The sequence below is a fragment of the Telopea speciosissima genome, chromosome 4, assembly GCF_018873765.1.
Source record: "Telopea speciosissima isolate NSW1024214 ecotype Mountain lineage chromosome 4, Tspe_v1, whole genome shotgun sequence".
NCBI lineage: Eukaryota > Viridiplantae > Streptophyta > Magnoliopsida > Proteales > Proteaceae > Telopea > Telopea speciosissima.
The window spans coordinates 48422469-48440239 of NC_057919.1; the positions used below are offsets into that span (position 1 = coordinate 48422469).

The 17771-nt window shown below is 41.1% G+C and overlaps 1 pseudogene; it reads left to right on the top strand.

The window, feature by feature from the left end:
* Positions 1-278: 278 nt before the first annotated feature.
* The window catches only part of LOC122660250, a 104373-nt pseudogene continuing 86880 nt past the window's right edge, over positions 279-17771 (top strand).

Below are 17771 nucleotides of genomic sequence, written 5' to 3' on the forward strand. Positions count from 1 at the left end.
TTGAATGTTCTCTTCGACACCTATTACTTCACTAAAATAATATATGGAATTACATACAACTCCCTAGGGAGGTGAAAAATAAAAAAGACAAATACAATGTAAGACAATAAGTAAATAAAATAGTTCCCAAAGTACTCTTAATACATAACTCTCATAGTGTACCTAATATCCTTATATGATAAGTTTTTCTTTTATAACCCATGCATTGTATTCTTTTGACAACCCCTAATTTATTATTTTATCATTTTTAAATTTGATTATATTACCTTTAGAATAATTAATAAACAACTAATCAATCTCTTTAATAATCCTGACTCTGTTTTTTTCATTTGCAGCCAGCAGGCTGGAATTTAAAGATGGAATATTTACCTGATGGTTGGCTGTGCCTGGTATGCTTTCTGGGGCATAAATTTTTAATAGTATCATCTGTGTTTATATTTAATGGAGACTGCTAGTGAACTTGCACTGATGTTAGTGTGCCTACTGTTCTCTTTAATAGGTTTGTGGTACATCTGAGGACCAATTAGTTCCGCCAAATTTCATAAAGCTTCCAAAGGATGCCTATACGCCTGATCTAATAGCAGCATCTGACTGCATGCTTGGTAATGTGATGAAATTTGTTGTTAGGGTTCAAGCTGTTTCTATGCGTGAAAGACGGGGTTTTTATACTTTACCCACATATTTCATCTAGGAAAAATTGGCTTTGGGACAGTCAGTGAAGCACTGGCATACAAGTTACCATTTGTTTTTGTTAGGAGAGATTATTTCAACGAGGAACCATTTTTGAGAAACATGCTTGAGGTACAATCAGCTAGTCTGAATGTTATGTGGTTAGTTTCTCTTTTCTTTTCTACTTTGCTAAAATTTATTTGGAATCTTACATTGTCGTTTAAATATGCATTTTTTATCAGTATTACCAAGGTGGTGTTGAGATGATTAGGAGGGATTTGCTTACTGGACGCTGGAAACCTTACCTTGATCGTGCAGTTAGTTTGAAACCTTGCTATGAGGGAGGCATTAATGGTGGCGAGGTATCCTATGCTTTTTACAACTGCTTGTCATACTTAAATTCAATATTTTACTAGTATGTATACTGTGTGGCTTACATGCGTGTTTTGTTATTGGAGATTGAGAACATGGTTTGCTATACAGCTATAGGATATCTTTGTAGTGAGTTGAGAACATGAGGCTCTATAGATACTTTTCTATAGTATCGAGAAACAGTATTTTTTCAAGTATGTCTGATATAGATTGAAGGAGGAAAGAAAGAAGTCTGGTTCTGCCAACCCATCGAACCAGTCCAGCCAGCCAGCCTTTGGACCATTTTAGTGGGCCAGATTTAAGCCCAATAAGAGATCTTTTTTCATGACTTGCGTGGCGTATCTTCCTTAAGATATGGAGCTGATTAGGAAGAGATATGATATTATATTTAGTTACTATTTAGTATTTTCTATTTTGTGTAATTTAGTTAAAACAATGATAGGATTTTATTTAGTTTTTATTTCTGTTACTAGGTATTAATTAGGTTTCAGTTACTATTTTGATGTAACTAGGAATTAGATTGCAATCTAGGATAGTTTCTAATTTATTTGGTTTCCAATTGGTAAGTGAATTTCCTCCATGCAAGAAGAGGATTTTGGACCTATAAATAGATGAGGGGCTGTACTTCAGTCCTCATGATTTGTGTTTGAAAAAAAATAAAGCTTATGCTGGTTTTCTGTGCGATTCAGCTGTGTTTTTTTTTCTATTTTCTTTTTTTTTTTTTTGGCAAGGAGATTTAGCTGTTGTGATAGAGCTTGGGTGGGATGCCCTGGTAAAGAGAGGTGGGAGACCTTCTCTACAGTGGGTAAGATACCTACATATCCCTCTTCTGCCCCCATCAATTCCTTGTTTCTATTTTTAATATTCTGCAGCAACCTGGTGTCTGAGAAGATATTGAAGCATTGTTGCCATTGCTGTTATGCATTGTTGCTGTTCTCTTCCTAGAAGACTACTCTATAGATTACAACTGAAATAGACCTTTGGAAGAGTGTTCCTCAAAGAGATATCTCTTTTATTCCCTCTTCTTCTCTACCACTTTAATGTAGTCCTAGATTGGAAGGGATCCAACTAGAAGCCAATAACCAGGGTTTGAATGTTGTTGCAGAATTCCATTGGCAGCAGCTTGTTTGGTTGAGAAACTTGAACAAAAATTGAATCTTTAACTAAAACTTGAAGGAGATGTTCAAAAATCTTGAAGGAGAGCTTCAAAAGAACCACCTGAGCTTCACACCGCAAGGTGTCGATTGGATCAAACACCAATCCCACCAACAAACCACCTGGGCTTCACACCGCAAGATGTCGATTGGATCAAACACCAATCCCACCAACGAACCACCTGAGCTTCCCACCGCAAAGTGTCAATCGGATCACACACCGATCCCACCGGCCATGATCAAACACAAGAAAAAAAATATTCAATGGAGAAGAAGAGCAGCAAAAAGCTTTTCATTAATATCAAAATTTATGTTCAATGTTTGCCCCCCTTACAACCATATATAAAGACTCAAAAATAGACTCCTACACTAAGGGTCTTTTTTATATCATTTTTCATTTGTTTTTGCCTATTTAGAAAAAAAATCATTACTGAAAATCATTTTGATCAAAAAATAAAAATCGTTTGGTAACTATTAAACACAATAGATTGTACAATGAAAAATAAATTTGGTAACTACCTATGTGTAAATAATTTTTAAAACATTTTTTAACAAATAGGCCCAAGTCATGGAAATTCAGCATTGAAATTAGACTTTTTTTAGAGAAATGGTTGTAACAGAAATTGGATAATGGAGTAGTGGGATCAGTAGATCAGATTAACACACTTGTCATGCCACATAGCTGAGCCACATAAATCAGAGGTCCTGAGTTGCCTTTGCTCGATATCAAAGAGACACTCCAGTTGCTTCTACAGTAGGAATTTTCACAAACATTTAATAGACTAAGGTACTTAAGCCTTTTTCAGTTGAATCCGTTCCATTGTAAGAATCATGGAGGTGGACAAACCATTTTGTGAATAAATTCGCAACCCCTTCAAAAGTTATCCATAGACTAAGATTCTCCAAACATAAGGAAATCAAGGGAACAACGGATATGAATGAAGACCAAAATGGTAGATTGGAACCAACCTGATTTGAAGGACCAGACTTACTAAAGGGGAACTACATGAACGAGAAATTTGAAGATTACCCAAATCAGTTGCATCTAAAAGAGGAACCCATATTGCATCTATGATTATTTAACAACAAACAAAAATATTTCAGAAAAGGGTTTAGTCGATAGATAGATTGTGCAGAGACATGTAACCCATAATTTATCTGACCATGAAAAGCCTACAGATCAATAGATAGATTATGCAGAGACATTGTAACCCATAACTTCTGACCATGAAAAGCCTAAAGAACTTCTAATTTATCTTTATAGTCTATTCTCATAAGATAGCTTGATTACAGTTTATTTTCTTTTTTGAGTTACTCAATTTTGAGATGACCCAAATTGGAGGATCGGTAATGTTAACAAAACAGCTTTGAGAGAATGGCTTGAATGATCAATGAGATCACCAAGCATCTTTATTTATAACTTTAAGAAGTGGGCATAATTACAAAATAACCCCCACATAGCCGACTCTACTAGCTATGGGGAAAAACACAAAAATACCCAAAATACCCTTTCGGTTGTTACGTAACTCAACAGGTAACAATATTTATTACCCAAAAAAAAAAACAGGTAACAATACTCAATAATTTTAATTCTAGCTTAGTTCAGATAAGTCCCATGACAATAAACTGAAAGGCGCAGTGATCGAAAAAATTATGACTATTGAAGCAACCGCTAAAGAACAGCAATAGCTTGTTATCTTCTGGTACAGTTCACGGAGCCACATTGCAGAGATTCGACCGAGACAGAGCCAAACAGAGAGCTATCAGGAAAGCATGAAAGGTTGTCGGCCAGCCTGTGAAGATGATTGCTGGAATTGGGTTTCCATCAATGTACTCGAAGGGGGTTAGGATTAGAGAATAGAATGATAACTGATCATGGGAGATAAGAAATGACGACAATCGGTGATTGATAATTGCTTTGGATAAGTTTCAGGCGAGAGAAAGAGATGGGAATGAGGGAGAGGAGAGAATGGAGAGAGGCAGAGAAGGGGAGGAGATACCGGAGCGGGAGAGGGAGAGAAGAGCCAATGCGGTGACTGGCATCAAAGAAATCATAGACAAGGGAGAGAGGAACACCGCGTTCGGCTGTATCCTTCACTGAGTGAACAGTGATCTGTTGTGCGAGTGTCAGGATGGCTCTTCTCAGAGCTTCAATTTCCAGCATCCTAGAATCCTTGCCCAAAAACCCCCACATCTACAATTTTTCTGAAATCTGCACAGCCACCAACAATTTATTGGCCAAACGCTTCCCCTCTTCATTTGCCGCTTGGCATTGTTCCCTCCACGGCAAGGACGTCATCATCTTCCAGCATAAGCTCTGCAAGCGCCTTTCCTTGATTTGTAGAAGCCACCACGCCAACTTGATCAACCTTCTCGGGGATTCCATTTTCGGCGATCACATCCACCTCGTCTATAACTTCGTTAATGGGGCCAACCTCGCCGATTGCCACCGAAACCCTAAAATCCCAAATTTCACCTTCCTCTCAACTGATTGCATAGTGGATCGGTGAGGCACGTTGCAAGAAGAAGAATGTTATAATATGGGTCCAAGGGTAAATCTGTCTGTGGGGGTATTCTTGTATGTGGGTTTTAGTCCCACATTGCTTAGTTACAGTTTTGACATATGATTTCAATATTATAAATAAAGGCTGGGCTATGATCACATTGATCAAGCCAGTATTCACGGAATTCCACATGGTATCAGAGCCAAAAATATTCTGGGGATATGGGAAGTAAATTTTTTTCGATTTTTTCTCCCTTCTTTTTCTTTTTCGTTATTCTGTCCTAAAACCACCCACCGTCAGCCCCTCCACCACTTCCGCCAGCCACCGCCAACCCTCCACCGCCTCCGCCAGCTACCACCGACCACCATAGGCCCTCTCCCTTCCTCCCGCCACCTCTGACAGTCCCTCCCTCCTTTTTTCGCCACCTCTGCACACTTTTGGGGGGGGGGCTTCCACCTTGGTTGAATTTTTTTAATCCCTTGGTGGTGAGTTGACTCCCACCAAGGGTTCGTTTTTCCCCCTATACATGTTTTGATTTTTTTTGGGGATTTGTCTCTGCCAATTTTTCTCCAGCCACCATGCCTGATGAGTCCGAGATCACGACTGCTTCGATTAGTTCTGAAGATTCCAACCAGCGGGACTTTGTTCCCTTTTCGGTGAATCCCATAAAGTTGAATGGCAATAATTATCTTCTATGGTCTCGTTCCTATTTATTTGCTATTGGTTCCGGAGGGCTCTCTGGTTATATCACAGGCACTAAGGTCAGGCCTACAAAGGTTGGATCTGCTCAGGATCGATGGATGAATTTCAATTTTTTGGTGATGTCCTATTTGGTTAATTCCATGGACCAGACCATTGCTGGTCATTATCTGCTCCTTGACACCGCTGCGAAAATTTGGAAGACGGTTCATGACACATACTCTCAGGTTGGGAATGCAGCTCAATGCTATGAACTCCGTCAGAAGCTCCATACTACCAAGCAGCTGGAATTGTCTCTTTCCCAATATTACAATACCATGTGCACACTGTAGCAGGAGATGGATTTTTAGGCACTTTTACGGCTACGACGGATGTTGATGCTACAACCTTCAAGAAGTGGGAGGATGGTTTACGGCTGTTTGAGTTTTTGGCAGGCCTAAACATTGAATTTGATAATATCACGTCCAATATTTTGAATCGGGATCCTCTTCCCTCTTTGGAGCAGGCCTATGCTATACTTTTGGCTGAGGACATAAGGCGCACTGTCATGGTTCATCCTGTTACTCAGGAATGATCAGCCCTTGTTTCTGGTTGTCAATCTTCCCGTGGTAATTACTCTCGTCCTCCTCCTACTGATCGGCCAACTAGTGATCGTCCGCCTATTAAATGCAATCATTATGGGAAGGACTGCCACACCAAGGACCGATGTTGGAAGCTTCATGGTCATCCTGCGGATACTCATGGGACCTCTCGTGCTAATCAGGCTGCTACTGAAGATCCATCTGCATAGTCTCTTTCCTCTGTGATGGTTGAGTTGCAAAATCTGCGGGATATGATGAATCGTTTGGACACATCTTCTTCGGCATTTGTATGTCCTTCCATGGCGGCTTCGGCTTTGTCTCTACCTGCTCCTTCCAATGCGGCTTCTTCCACAGGTATTTTTTTTTTGTGGGCATTGCACCTCGGTCATGCTTCACTCTTGGGTTATTGACTTAGGGGCAACCGACCATATGACAGGTTCTTCCTCTGGTTTTTACCACATATAATCCTCTTTCAGGCTAGTCAAAGGTTCGGGTTGCTGATGGGTCTCTTTCTTCTATTTCTGGGAAGGGATCCGTTTGTGCACCTCCTCTCTCACTCTTTCCTCTGTTTAACATGTTCCTAAGTTTACTACTAACTTACTGTCCATTAGTAGTCCAACTAAGGATTTAAACTGCAAAGTAATCTTTTATCCAACTCATTGTTTATTTCAGGATTTGGAAATGGATAGTACGATTGCATGTGGTAAGGTGGTTAGTGGTTTGTACGTGCTTGAAAGTTCCCAAACAGCATTGACATCATAGCCGGCATCTTCTACTTTTGATTCTGCATTGCTTGAGTTGAATAATTGGCATCGTCGTTTGGGCCATCCCCCGATTGGGGTTTTTTCTGCTTTATTTCCTAGTTTGGTGAAATAATATAATAGACACAATTTTTCTTGTGATGCTTGCACTTTGGCAAAGCAAACTCGGAGTATTTTTCCTATTTCAGATAATAGAAGTTTGAGTCCTTTTGGTTTAATTCATTATGATGTTTGGGGCCCTGCCCGTTGTGTTTCTACCTCTGGGTTTCGATGGTTTGTCACATTTATCGATTGTTTTAGCCGGGCGACTTGGGTCTATTTGATGCATAGCAAGAGTGAAGTGTTCAATTGTTTATGTTATTCCACAAGATGGTCCAGATGCAGTTTGATGCCAAAGTGAAGATTCTTCACTCAGATAATGGCAAGGAATATATGGATGGTGCTTTCCATTCCTATTTGGACAGCCATGGGATCATACGCTAGACTTCTTGTGTTGACACTACCGCTCAAAATGGAGTAGCTGAACGCAAGAACAGACATCTACTGGAGGTAGCTCGTTCCCTTATGTTCACCATGTCTGTCCCTCCTCGTTTTTGGGGTGATGTCTTGCTTACAGCTACTTACCTCATCAATCGACTTCCATCTTGGGTCTTGGGTGGCCGCTGTCCCTTGGATATGTTGGTTGGAAAATCCACCTTTGTGGTGCCCCTAAGAGTTTTTGGCTGTGTTGTGTTTGCACGAAATCACCACGTCTATGTTAAGCTTGATCCCAGAGGATTACGGTGCATTTTTCTTGGTTACTCACCGACTCAAAAGGGCTATAAATGTTACCATCCTCCTACTCGAAAGGTGTTGGTCACCATGGATGTTGTCTTTAGGGAGTTGGAGGCTTACTTTTTGCCATTGGTACCTCTGCAGAGGGAGACTCAAAGTAATGAAGAGGTCCCGCTGATTGCTCCTTTAGATGTTGAGATACCAACCATTGAAGATGTTTCTATTGAACTAGAGGACGGAGTTACAAGTCAAGAACAAGAAGTGGGACAAATTGAGCAACAGGTGTAGGGGGAGAGACTTGTGAAGCAGAAATACACTCGCGTAACTGATTTTTCTACTGATGGTCCTTAGTACAAAGAGAAAGAAACCACCGCTGCTGCACCACCTACGCAATCAGCATCTGTTCCTACTCCAAATCTTGCTCCTAGTCATACTTCTGGTAAGCCCCCTCTTGATCCTACTCTTGATTTACCCATTGCTGTTCGCGGACAAAAAAGAAGCTGCACTCAACATCCTATCTCAAATTTTGTGTCCTACAAATCTCTAACTCCTACCTTTCATGCTTTCATATCCTCTCTGTCCTTTGTCTCTATACCTAACACTTGGCAAAAAGCAATAGCCGAACCAAAATGGAAGGAGGCAATGAATGAAGAAATGCTTGCCCTTGCGAAAAATCAGACTTGGGATTTGGTAAGTTCTCTACATGGGAAGAGGCATGTTGGTTGTAAATGGGTCTTTGTTGTGACGCACAAGGCTGATGGTTCTGTGGAGAGATACAAGGCGAGATTGGTCGCCAAAGGATTCACTCAAACCCAAGGAATCGATTATCAAGAGACTTTTGCTCCTATAGCGAAGATGAATACTGTCTGGGTCATCATTTCTTGTGTTGTAAATCAAGGATGGGAACTCCAACAACTTGATGTGAAGAATGCCTTCCTACATGGAGACTTGGAAGAAGATGTCTACATGGAGGTACCCCCGGGTTTTACCTCTTCAGAGACTCAGGGGAAAGTGTGCAAGTTAAAAAAGGCCCTGTATGGTCTGAAGTAGTCCCCAAGCCCTTGGGAAATCGGCCAAACCAAGCCCTTGGGGACTGCTTCAGACCATACAGGGCCTTCTTTAACTTGCACATTTTCCCCCGAGTCTCTGAAGAGGTAAAACCTGGGGGTACCTCCATGTAGACATCTTCTTCCAAGTCTCCATGTAGGAAGGCATTCTTCACATCGAGTTGTTGAAGTTCCCATCCTAGATTTACAGCACAAGAAATGATGACCCGTACAATATTCATCTTCGCTACAAGAGAAAAAGTCTCTTGATAATCGATTCCTTGGGTTTGAGTGAACCCTTTGGCGACTAATCTCGCCTTGTATCTCTCCACAGAACCATTAGCCTTGTGCTTCACAACAAAGACCTATTTACAACCAACAGGCCTCTTCCCATGTGGAGAACTTACCAAATCCCAGGTCTGATTTTTTGCAAGGGCAAACATTTCTTCATTCATTGGCTCCTTCCATTTTGGTTCGGCTATTACTTCCTGCCAAGTGTTAGGTATAGAGACAAAGGACAGAGAGGATATGAAAGCATGAAAGGTAGGAGTTAGAGAGTTGTAGGACACAAAGTTTGAGATAGGATGTTGAGTGCAACTTCTGTTTTTATTTGCGAACAGCAATGGGTAAATCAAGACTAGGATCAAGAGGGGGCTTACCCGAAGTATGACTAGGAGCAAGATTTAGAGTAGGAACAGTGCCAATTGAATAGGTGGTGCAGTAGTGGTGGTTTCTTTCTCTTTGTACCGAGGACCATCTATAGGAAAATCAGTTCCCCGAGTGTATTTCTGTTTCACAAGTCTCTCCCCCTGCACTTGTTGCTCAATCTGTCCCACTTCTTGTTCTTGACTTATAACTCCATCCTCTAGTTCAATAGAAACATCTTCAATGGTTGGTATCTCAACATGTAAAGGAGCAATCAGCAGGACCTCTCCATTATTTTTAGTCTTCCCCTGCAGAGGTACCAGCGGTGGAAAGTAAGCCTCCGACTCCCGAAAGACAACATCTATGGTGACAAACACCTTTCTGCTAGGAGGACGGTAGCATTTATAGCCCTTCTGAGTCAGTGAGTAACCAAGAAAATGCACCGTAATCCTCTGGGATCAAGCTTACCATGGGCGTGGTGATTTCGTGCAAACACAACATAGCTAAACACTCTTGGGGGCACCACAAAGTGGATTTTCCAACAAACATATCCAAGGGACAGCGGCCACCCAAGACACGAGATGGAAGCCGATTGATGAGGTAAGTAGCTGTAAGCACGGCATCACCCCAGAAATGAGAAGGGACAGACATTGTGAACATAAGGGAACGAGCTACCTCCAGTAGATGTCTGTTCTTGCGTTCAGCCACTCCATTTTGAGTGGGAGTGTCAACATAAGAAGTCTGGTGTATGATCCCATGGCTGTCCAAATAGGAACAGAAAGCACCATCCATATATTCCTTGTCATTATCTGAGCGAAGAATCTTCACTTTGGCATCAAACTGCGTCTGGACCATTTTGTGGAATAACATAAAACAATTGAACACATCACTCTTGCTATGCATCAAATATACCCAAGTATACCCAAGTCGCCCAGCTAAAACAATCGATAAATGTGACAATCCATTGAAACCCAAAGGTAGAAACACAACGGGCAGGGCCCCAAACATCAAAATGAATTAAACCAAAAGGACTCAGACTTCTATTGTCTGAAATAGGAAAAATACTCCGAGTTTGCTTTGCCAAAGTGCAAGCATCACAAGAAAAATTGTGTTTGTTACATTGTTTTACTAGATTAGGTAATAAAACATATAAAACCCCAATCGAGGGATGGCCCAAACGACGATGCCAATTATTCAACTCAAGCAATGCAGAATCAAAAGTAGAAGATGCCGACTGTGATGTCAATGCTGTCTGGGAACTTTCAAGCACGTACAGACCACCAACCACCTTACCACATACAATCGTACTGTCCGTTTCCAAATCCTGAAATAAACAATGAGTTGGAAAAAATACTACTGCGCAGTTTAAATCCTTAGTTAGACTACTAATGGACAGCAAGTTAGTAGTAAACTTAGGAACATGTAAAACAGAGGAAAGAGTGAGAGAGGAGGTGCACTGAATGGATCCCTTCCCAGAAATAGAAGAAAGAGACCCATCAGCAACCCAAACCTTTGATTGGCCTGAAAGAGGAGTATATGTGGTAAAAACAGAGGAAGAACCTGTCATATGGTCGGTTTCTCCTGAGTCAATAACCCAAGAGTCAAGCATGACAGAGGTGCAATTCCCAACAAAAGAAATACCTGTGGAAGAAGGTGCATTGGAAGGAGTAAGTAGAGACAAAGCCGAAGCCACCATTAAAGGCGATACAGATGCCGAAGAAGATGTGTCCAAGCAATTCATCATATCCCGCAGATTGTGCAACTCAGCCATCATAGAGGAAAGAGACTGTTCAGATGGATCTTCAGTAGCAGCCTGATTAGCATGAGAGGAACTAGGCTGATTGGAACCCCCCTTTCCACCCCCACGAGTATCCGCAAGATGACCATGAAGCTTCCAACATCGGTCCTTGGTGTGCCAGTCCTTTCTACAATGATCGCATTTAATAGGCGGGCGATCACTAGATGGTCGATCAGTAGGAGGAGGACGAGAGGAATTTCCACTAGAAGATTGAGAACCAGAAACAAGGGTTGATCGTTCCTGAGTGACAGGATGAACCATGGCAGTGCGTCTCGTGTCCTCAGCTAAAAGTATGGCATAGGCCTGCTCCAAAGAAGGAAGCGGATTTCGATTCAAAATATTGGACCTGATATTATCAAATTCAACGTTGAGGCCGGCCAAAAAATCAAACAGTCGTAAACCATCCTCCCACTTCCTGAAGGCCGTCGCGTCAACATCCGTGGTAGTCTTAAATGTGCCCAAAAAATCCAATTCTTGCCACAGTGTGCACATGGTATTGTAATATTGGGACAGAGGCAACTCCAACTGCTTGGTAGTATGGAGCTTCTGAAGGAGTTCATAGCATTGGGCTGCATTCCCAACCTGAGAGTATGTGTCATGAGCCGTCTTCCAAATTTTTGCAGCAGTGTCAAGGAGTAGATAATGACCAGCAATGGTCTGGTCCATGGAATTAACCAAATAGGACATCACCAAAAAATTGAAATTCATCCATCGATCCTGAGCCGATCCCTCCTCTGTAGGCCTGACCTTAGTGCTTGTGATATAACCAGAGAGCCCACGGGAACCAATATCAAATAAACAAGAATGAGACCACAGAAGATAATTGCTGCCATTCAACTTTATGGGATTCACCGGAAAGGGAACAAAGTCCCACTGGTTGGAATCGTCAGAACCAGTCGTGATCTCGAACTCGTCAGGCATGGTGGTTGGAGAAAAATAGGCAGAGATAAATCCCCCCAAAAAAATTCGAACATGTATAGGGTAAAAAACAAACCCTTGGTGGGAGTCAACTCGCCACCAAGGGATGAAAAAAAAAATTTGAACAAGGTGGAACCCCCCCGAGGTGTGTAGAGGTGGCGGAAAAAGGAGGGAGGGACCTGCGGAGGTGGCGGGAGGAAGGGAGAGGGCCGGCGATGGTTGGCAGTAGCTGGCGGGCGGTGGAGGGTTGGCGGTGGATGGTGTTGACTGTTGGTGGTTGGCGGAAGTGGTGGAGGGGCTGGCGGTGGGTGGTTTTAGGGTAGAATGGCGGAAAAGAAAAAGAAGAAGAGAGAAAAAAACGAAAAAATTTTACTTCCCATATCCCCGGAATATTTTTGGCTCTGATACCATATGGAATTCCATGAATACTGGCTTGATCAATGTGATCATAGCCCAGCCTTTATTTATAATATTGAAATCAAATGACAAAAATATAACTAAGCAATGTGGGACTAAAACCCACATACAAGAATACCCCCATGGACAGATTTACCCTTGGACCCATATTACAACACTCCGTTACCTCAAGTCAGCTGTGGGGGAAGGAGTATTGTTCTCTCCATACCGCCATCTTCGGATAGAGGCGTGTACTGATGCAGATTGGGCTGGGAGTCCTGATGATAGGAAGTCCACATCTGGATATTGCACATTTGTTAGAAGTAACCTAACTACTTGGAGAAGCAAAAAATAAGCTATTGTGTCTCGATCTAGTGCTGAAGCTGAATTTTGAGCTATGGCACAGGGTATTTATGAGCTTCTTTGGCTCAAAGGGCTTTTTTAAGATTTGGGGATGAGTGCTGATCTTCCTATGCATCTTTACTGTGATAGCAAGTCAGCAATCAGCATTGTTCATAACCAAGTCCAACATGATCGGACTAAACATGTTGAGATTGATCGGCACTTCATCGAAGAGAAGCTGGAACAAGGAATTATTTATATTGCATTTATTCAGTCTAGTGAACAGTTGGCTGATATCCTCATCAAAAGAATTAGTATAAAATTATTTTTTCCTATTATTAGCAAGTTGGGCATGTTTGATATGTATGCACCAACTTGAGGGGGAGTGTTGCAATATGGGTCCAAGGGTAAATCTGTCCGTGGGGGTATTCTTGTATATGGGTTTTAGTCCCACATTGCTTAGTTATAGTTTTGTCATATGATTTCAATATTATAAATAAAGGTTGGGCTATGATCACATTGATCAAGCCAGTATTCACAGATTTCCACAAAGGAGGGGGCTTACATTTCTAAAAATAAAAGCGAATGTCTATTTTACCTCTCATATTTGGGTCTTATGAGCACGTGGTCATTAAACTTGAGCAAAAAAATGAAGGAAAACATTTTTGGCCATAATCCATTATAGACTCTTGAGTCTATTATGATTTTGGGGATGTTTTCATTTATTTTAAATAAAAACAAGTTTAAAAAATGATACCAAACAAATGAAAAAATAAAAAATGATACCAAAAAGACCCTAAAAAAGAAAGGCCTAACCCAATCCTTAACCTAATAAGTAACTTAAACTGACTAAGAAACATAAATAGACTCAAAACAGAGTCCTAATCCAGCCCCACTAAGCACTTAAAAGAAAACTATTAAAATTACTTAAATTGAACGATTGGTTGAACCGGTTCAATTTATGAACAAAAACATAAAAATAACTATGGAACTAAAACAACTAATCCCGTATGCAACCTATTATGCATACTTTAGGTCCATAAAAGTGACCTATCAGATAGAAAATCCTTGGGGTCGAAGGCCTAACATGTATATAACCCAACCCTATACTTATTTCTGAGCAAACAAGCCCTACTTAGTGATGAATCTGCATCAACTCTTCCTAGCTTGAAAAAAAAAAACTCGTCCTCGAGTTTGGTCGAGATGCCGAATCTGACTTGCATGATGAATCTTCAATTGGAAGTAGAATGCAACAACCATTGATCTTATCTACTGCCTCTCCTTAGCTCTGATACCACTTAATGTAGTCCTAGATTGGAAGAGATCCAACTAGCAGCCAATAACCAGGATCTGAATGTTGTTGCAGAATTCCCTTGGCAACAGCTTGTTTAATTGAGAAACTTGAATAAAAATTGAAACTTTAACTAGAACTTGAAGGGGATCTTCAAAGAATTTGAAGGAGAGCTTCAAAAGAACCACTCGGGTTTCACACCGCAAGGTGTTAATTGGATCAATCACCAATCCTACCAACGAACCACCCGGGCTTCCTAGTTAGATTTTAGGTTATGTAAGTAAGATGGGGAGAAGATGAAATGGAAGAGAGAAGAAGAAGGAGACAAGAGGGAAGAGAGGAGAGACTAGATCAATTGTAATGTGTTGTGTTGGAGATTATTCTCTCCACACCTATATTACTCAAATAACAACTCTTAACATATTACATCCAACCTCCCTAGGGAGGTAAAAGGTAAAAAGAAGAAAAAGAAGAAATTACATAATAAGGGAACTAGATAAGGTCCAGTTCCTAAAGTACCCCTAGGACATAAATTCTAATTACTCTAACACTCCCCCTCAAGCTGGAGAATAAATGTCATGCATTCGCAGCTTCTATAGGAGAGTACCAAACTGAAGAGAGGTAAGTGCCTTGGTGAAGATGTCTGCCAGTAGATCACCAGTCTTTAATAAAGGAGTACAAATGCAGCTAGAGTCTATCTTCTCCTTGATGAAGTGTCGATCAACTTCAATGTGCTTGGTTCTGTCATGTTATATTGGATTGTGGGCAATACTGATGGTAGTCTTGTTGTCACAGTAGAGTCTCATAGGGCCTTCAGTGTCAAACCCCAGTTCCTGAACTATTCTTTTCAACCATATGAGTTCACACACTCCATGAGCCATAGTTCTAAGTTCTGCCTCGGCACTGAATCTAGCTACAACTAGCTATTTTTTGCTTCTCCATGTAACCAAGTTACGTCCCACAAAGGTACAATAGCCGGAGGTAGACCTACTGTCTGTGATGGATCTAGCCCAATCAACATCAATAAAACCTTCCACTCTCAGGTGGTTGTGCCTGGCATACAACAGTCCTTTCCCTGGGCACGACTTCAAATATCTAAGAATACGATACACAACATCTAAATGGCCACTCTTGGGGGTATGCATAAATTGGCTCACTACTCCCACTGCATAAGAAATATATGGGCGTGTCATAGAAAGGTAAATAAGCTTCCCAACTAGCCTCTGGTACTTTCCCACATCAACAAGAGAAGGACCACAATCTTCTCCTAGTTTGTGATTCTGCTCAATAGGAGAACTTGTTGGTTTGCAGCCTAACATCCCTGTCTCTGTCAGCAAATCAAGCACAAACTTTCGTTGACATATGTTGATTCCTCTTTTGGTCCTTGATACTTCAATGCCTAAGAAATACTTCAAGGGACCCAGGTCTTTGATTTCAAACTGTTTAGCCAAGTAGATTTTCAGTTTATCTATCTTAGCCATATCATCTCTAGTGACTACAATATCATCAACATAAACAATGAGGGTTGTGATGGTACCATTGCCCCACTTGGTAAAGAGATTGTGGTCAACTTGACTCTGGGAATATCCATTCTTCAGAATAGCCTGTCGGAAGCGCTCAAACCATGCCTTTGGTGACTGTTTGAGTCCATATAGTGCCTTCTTGAGGAGACGCACCTTCCCATCAGTTGAAAGTATTTTAAAGCCTGGTGGGGGTTGCATGTACACTTCCTCTTCCAAGTCACCATAAAGAAAGACATTCTTCACATCTAACTGATATAATGGCCAATCTTTATTGGCAGCTAATGATAAAAGAACTCTTATAGAGTTGTGCTTAGCCACAAGAGCAAATGTCTCCTAATAGTCAATCCCATTGACTTGACTGTACCCCTTGGCTACCAACCTTGCTTTGTGTCTCTCAACAGTGCCATCAGATTTATACTTGATTGTATAGACCCATCTGCATCCAACTTGGACACGTCCTTTGGGAAGATCCACCAATTTCCAAGTACCATTCTTTTCAAGAGCCATCATCTCCTCAGACATAGCTTGTCTCCACTTTGGGTCAGACATAGCATCAGTAACATTCCTAGGAATAGAAGCTGTAGAGAGAGCAGCAATAAAGGTAAGAACTATAGGAGAAAGAGCATCATAGGAAACAAACTAGGATATAGGATTAGTACAAGCTCTTTTCCCCTTTCTAACAGCAATAGGAAGGTCTAAATCAGATGGAGGAGAAGGGATATCACCCGATTGAGGAGAATGAATCAGGATGTGGATCCGGATCTAAAGAGGACTCTTGGTGGGTCTTCTTTCCTTCATTATGCAAGCCTTCACCTCTCTTGTATTTAATATGGTAATCCTTCTCCTTACTAGAACCACTATCAACAACTAAATCTGTATTCACATCCACATCCACAGCCCTGTGCTTTCCAATTTCAAGCATAAAGGGAGAGATAGGTAGAGGATAATGAAGGAAATCAGCTGCCTATTCACTTCCATAATTCTCCCCCTAAAGAGGATGTTGAGATGGTGCAAAGAAAAAGACAGACTCAGGAAAGTCACATCTTTGGAGGTGAAGCACTTGCGAGAAGATGGGTGATAGCACTTGTAACCTTTGGTTATAGAAGAGTACCCAAGAAAGAGACACTTGAGAGCTCTGGGATCAAGTTTAGTACGATGTGATTGGTTAACATGCACATAACAAACACAGCCAAAGACTCTAGGAGGAAGAGAGAAAGCAGAAACTGTGGAGATAAGATTTCTAAGGGAGATTTGAAAGCAAGAAGTTTGGTAGGTATGCGATTAATGAGAAAGGAAGCAGTGAGAAGAGCTACAGACCAGAAGGTCTTGGGAACATGCATGCCAAATAAGAGACTATGGGTGACCTCCAATAAATGGTGATTTTTCCTCTCAGTAACCCCATTTTGTTGGGGTGTGTCAACACACGCGAACTGATGGATGATGCCATTATTAGTAAAGAAGGCTTGGAGGCCACCAAACATGTATTCTCCTCCTTTATCAGACCGAACAATTTTGATACGAGTATCAAACTGAGTAAGAATTATTTGATAAAAATTCTGAAATGCATCACGAACATCACTTTTATGTTTCATAAGAACAGTCCAAATTGCACAAGAAAAATCATCAACAAGTAACACAAAGTAATAATAGCTAAATAAAGAGGTAGTAGGGGAAGGTCCCCAAACATCAGAATGCACAATATGGAAAGAAGCAGCAGTTCTATTACCATGATTTGGATAAGAAGAACGACAATGTTTGGCAAACATACATGGTTCACATTGAAAAACATGAGAAGAAGCAATAGAAGAAAATAAGTGAAGCAACTCTTTCCTCATTACAACAAAAGATGGATGGCCAAGACGACGATGCCATTACATAACAGACTCGGCAGAACTACTATCATTACGTCCACACACATAGGACTGAGCTATGGGAAAAAAGGTAAAAAAGGTAAAGGCCTTGCTCCTCACGTCCACTATCAATAATCCTCTTCGTCACCAAATCCTGAATAAGACAGTGAGAAGTAAAGAATGTGACACAACAGTTCAGAGATTTAGTCAAGTGACTCACAGATAAAAGATTTAAGTGTAAGGTTAAGGCCATGAAGAACGGAAGTAAGAGAAATAGATGATGTAATAGGGATACTACCCTTACCAGATATGGAGGAAAGGGAGCTGTCAGCTACCCTAACCTTATCCTTACCAAAGGAAATGGTATAGGAATCATAATGATGGGACGTACCAGTCATGTAGTCAGTGGCACCAGAGTTACTGACCCAAGACTGGGTTGTAGTAGAAG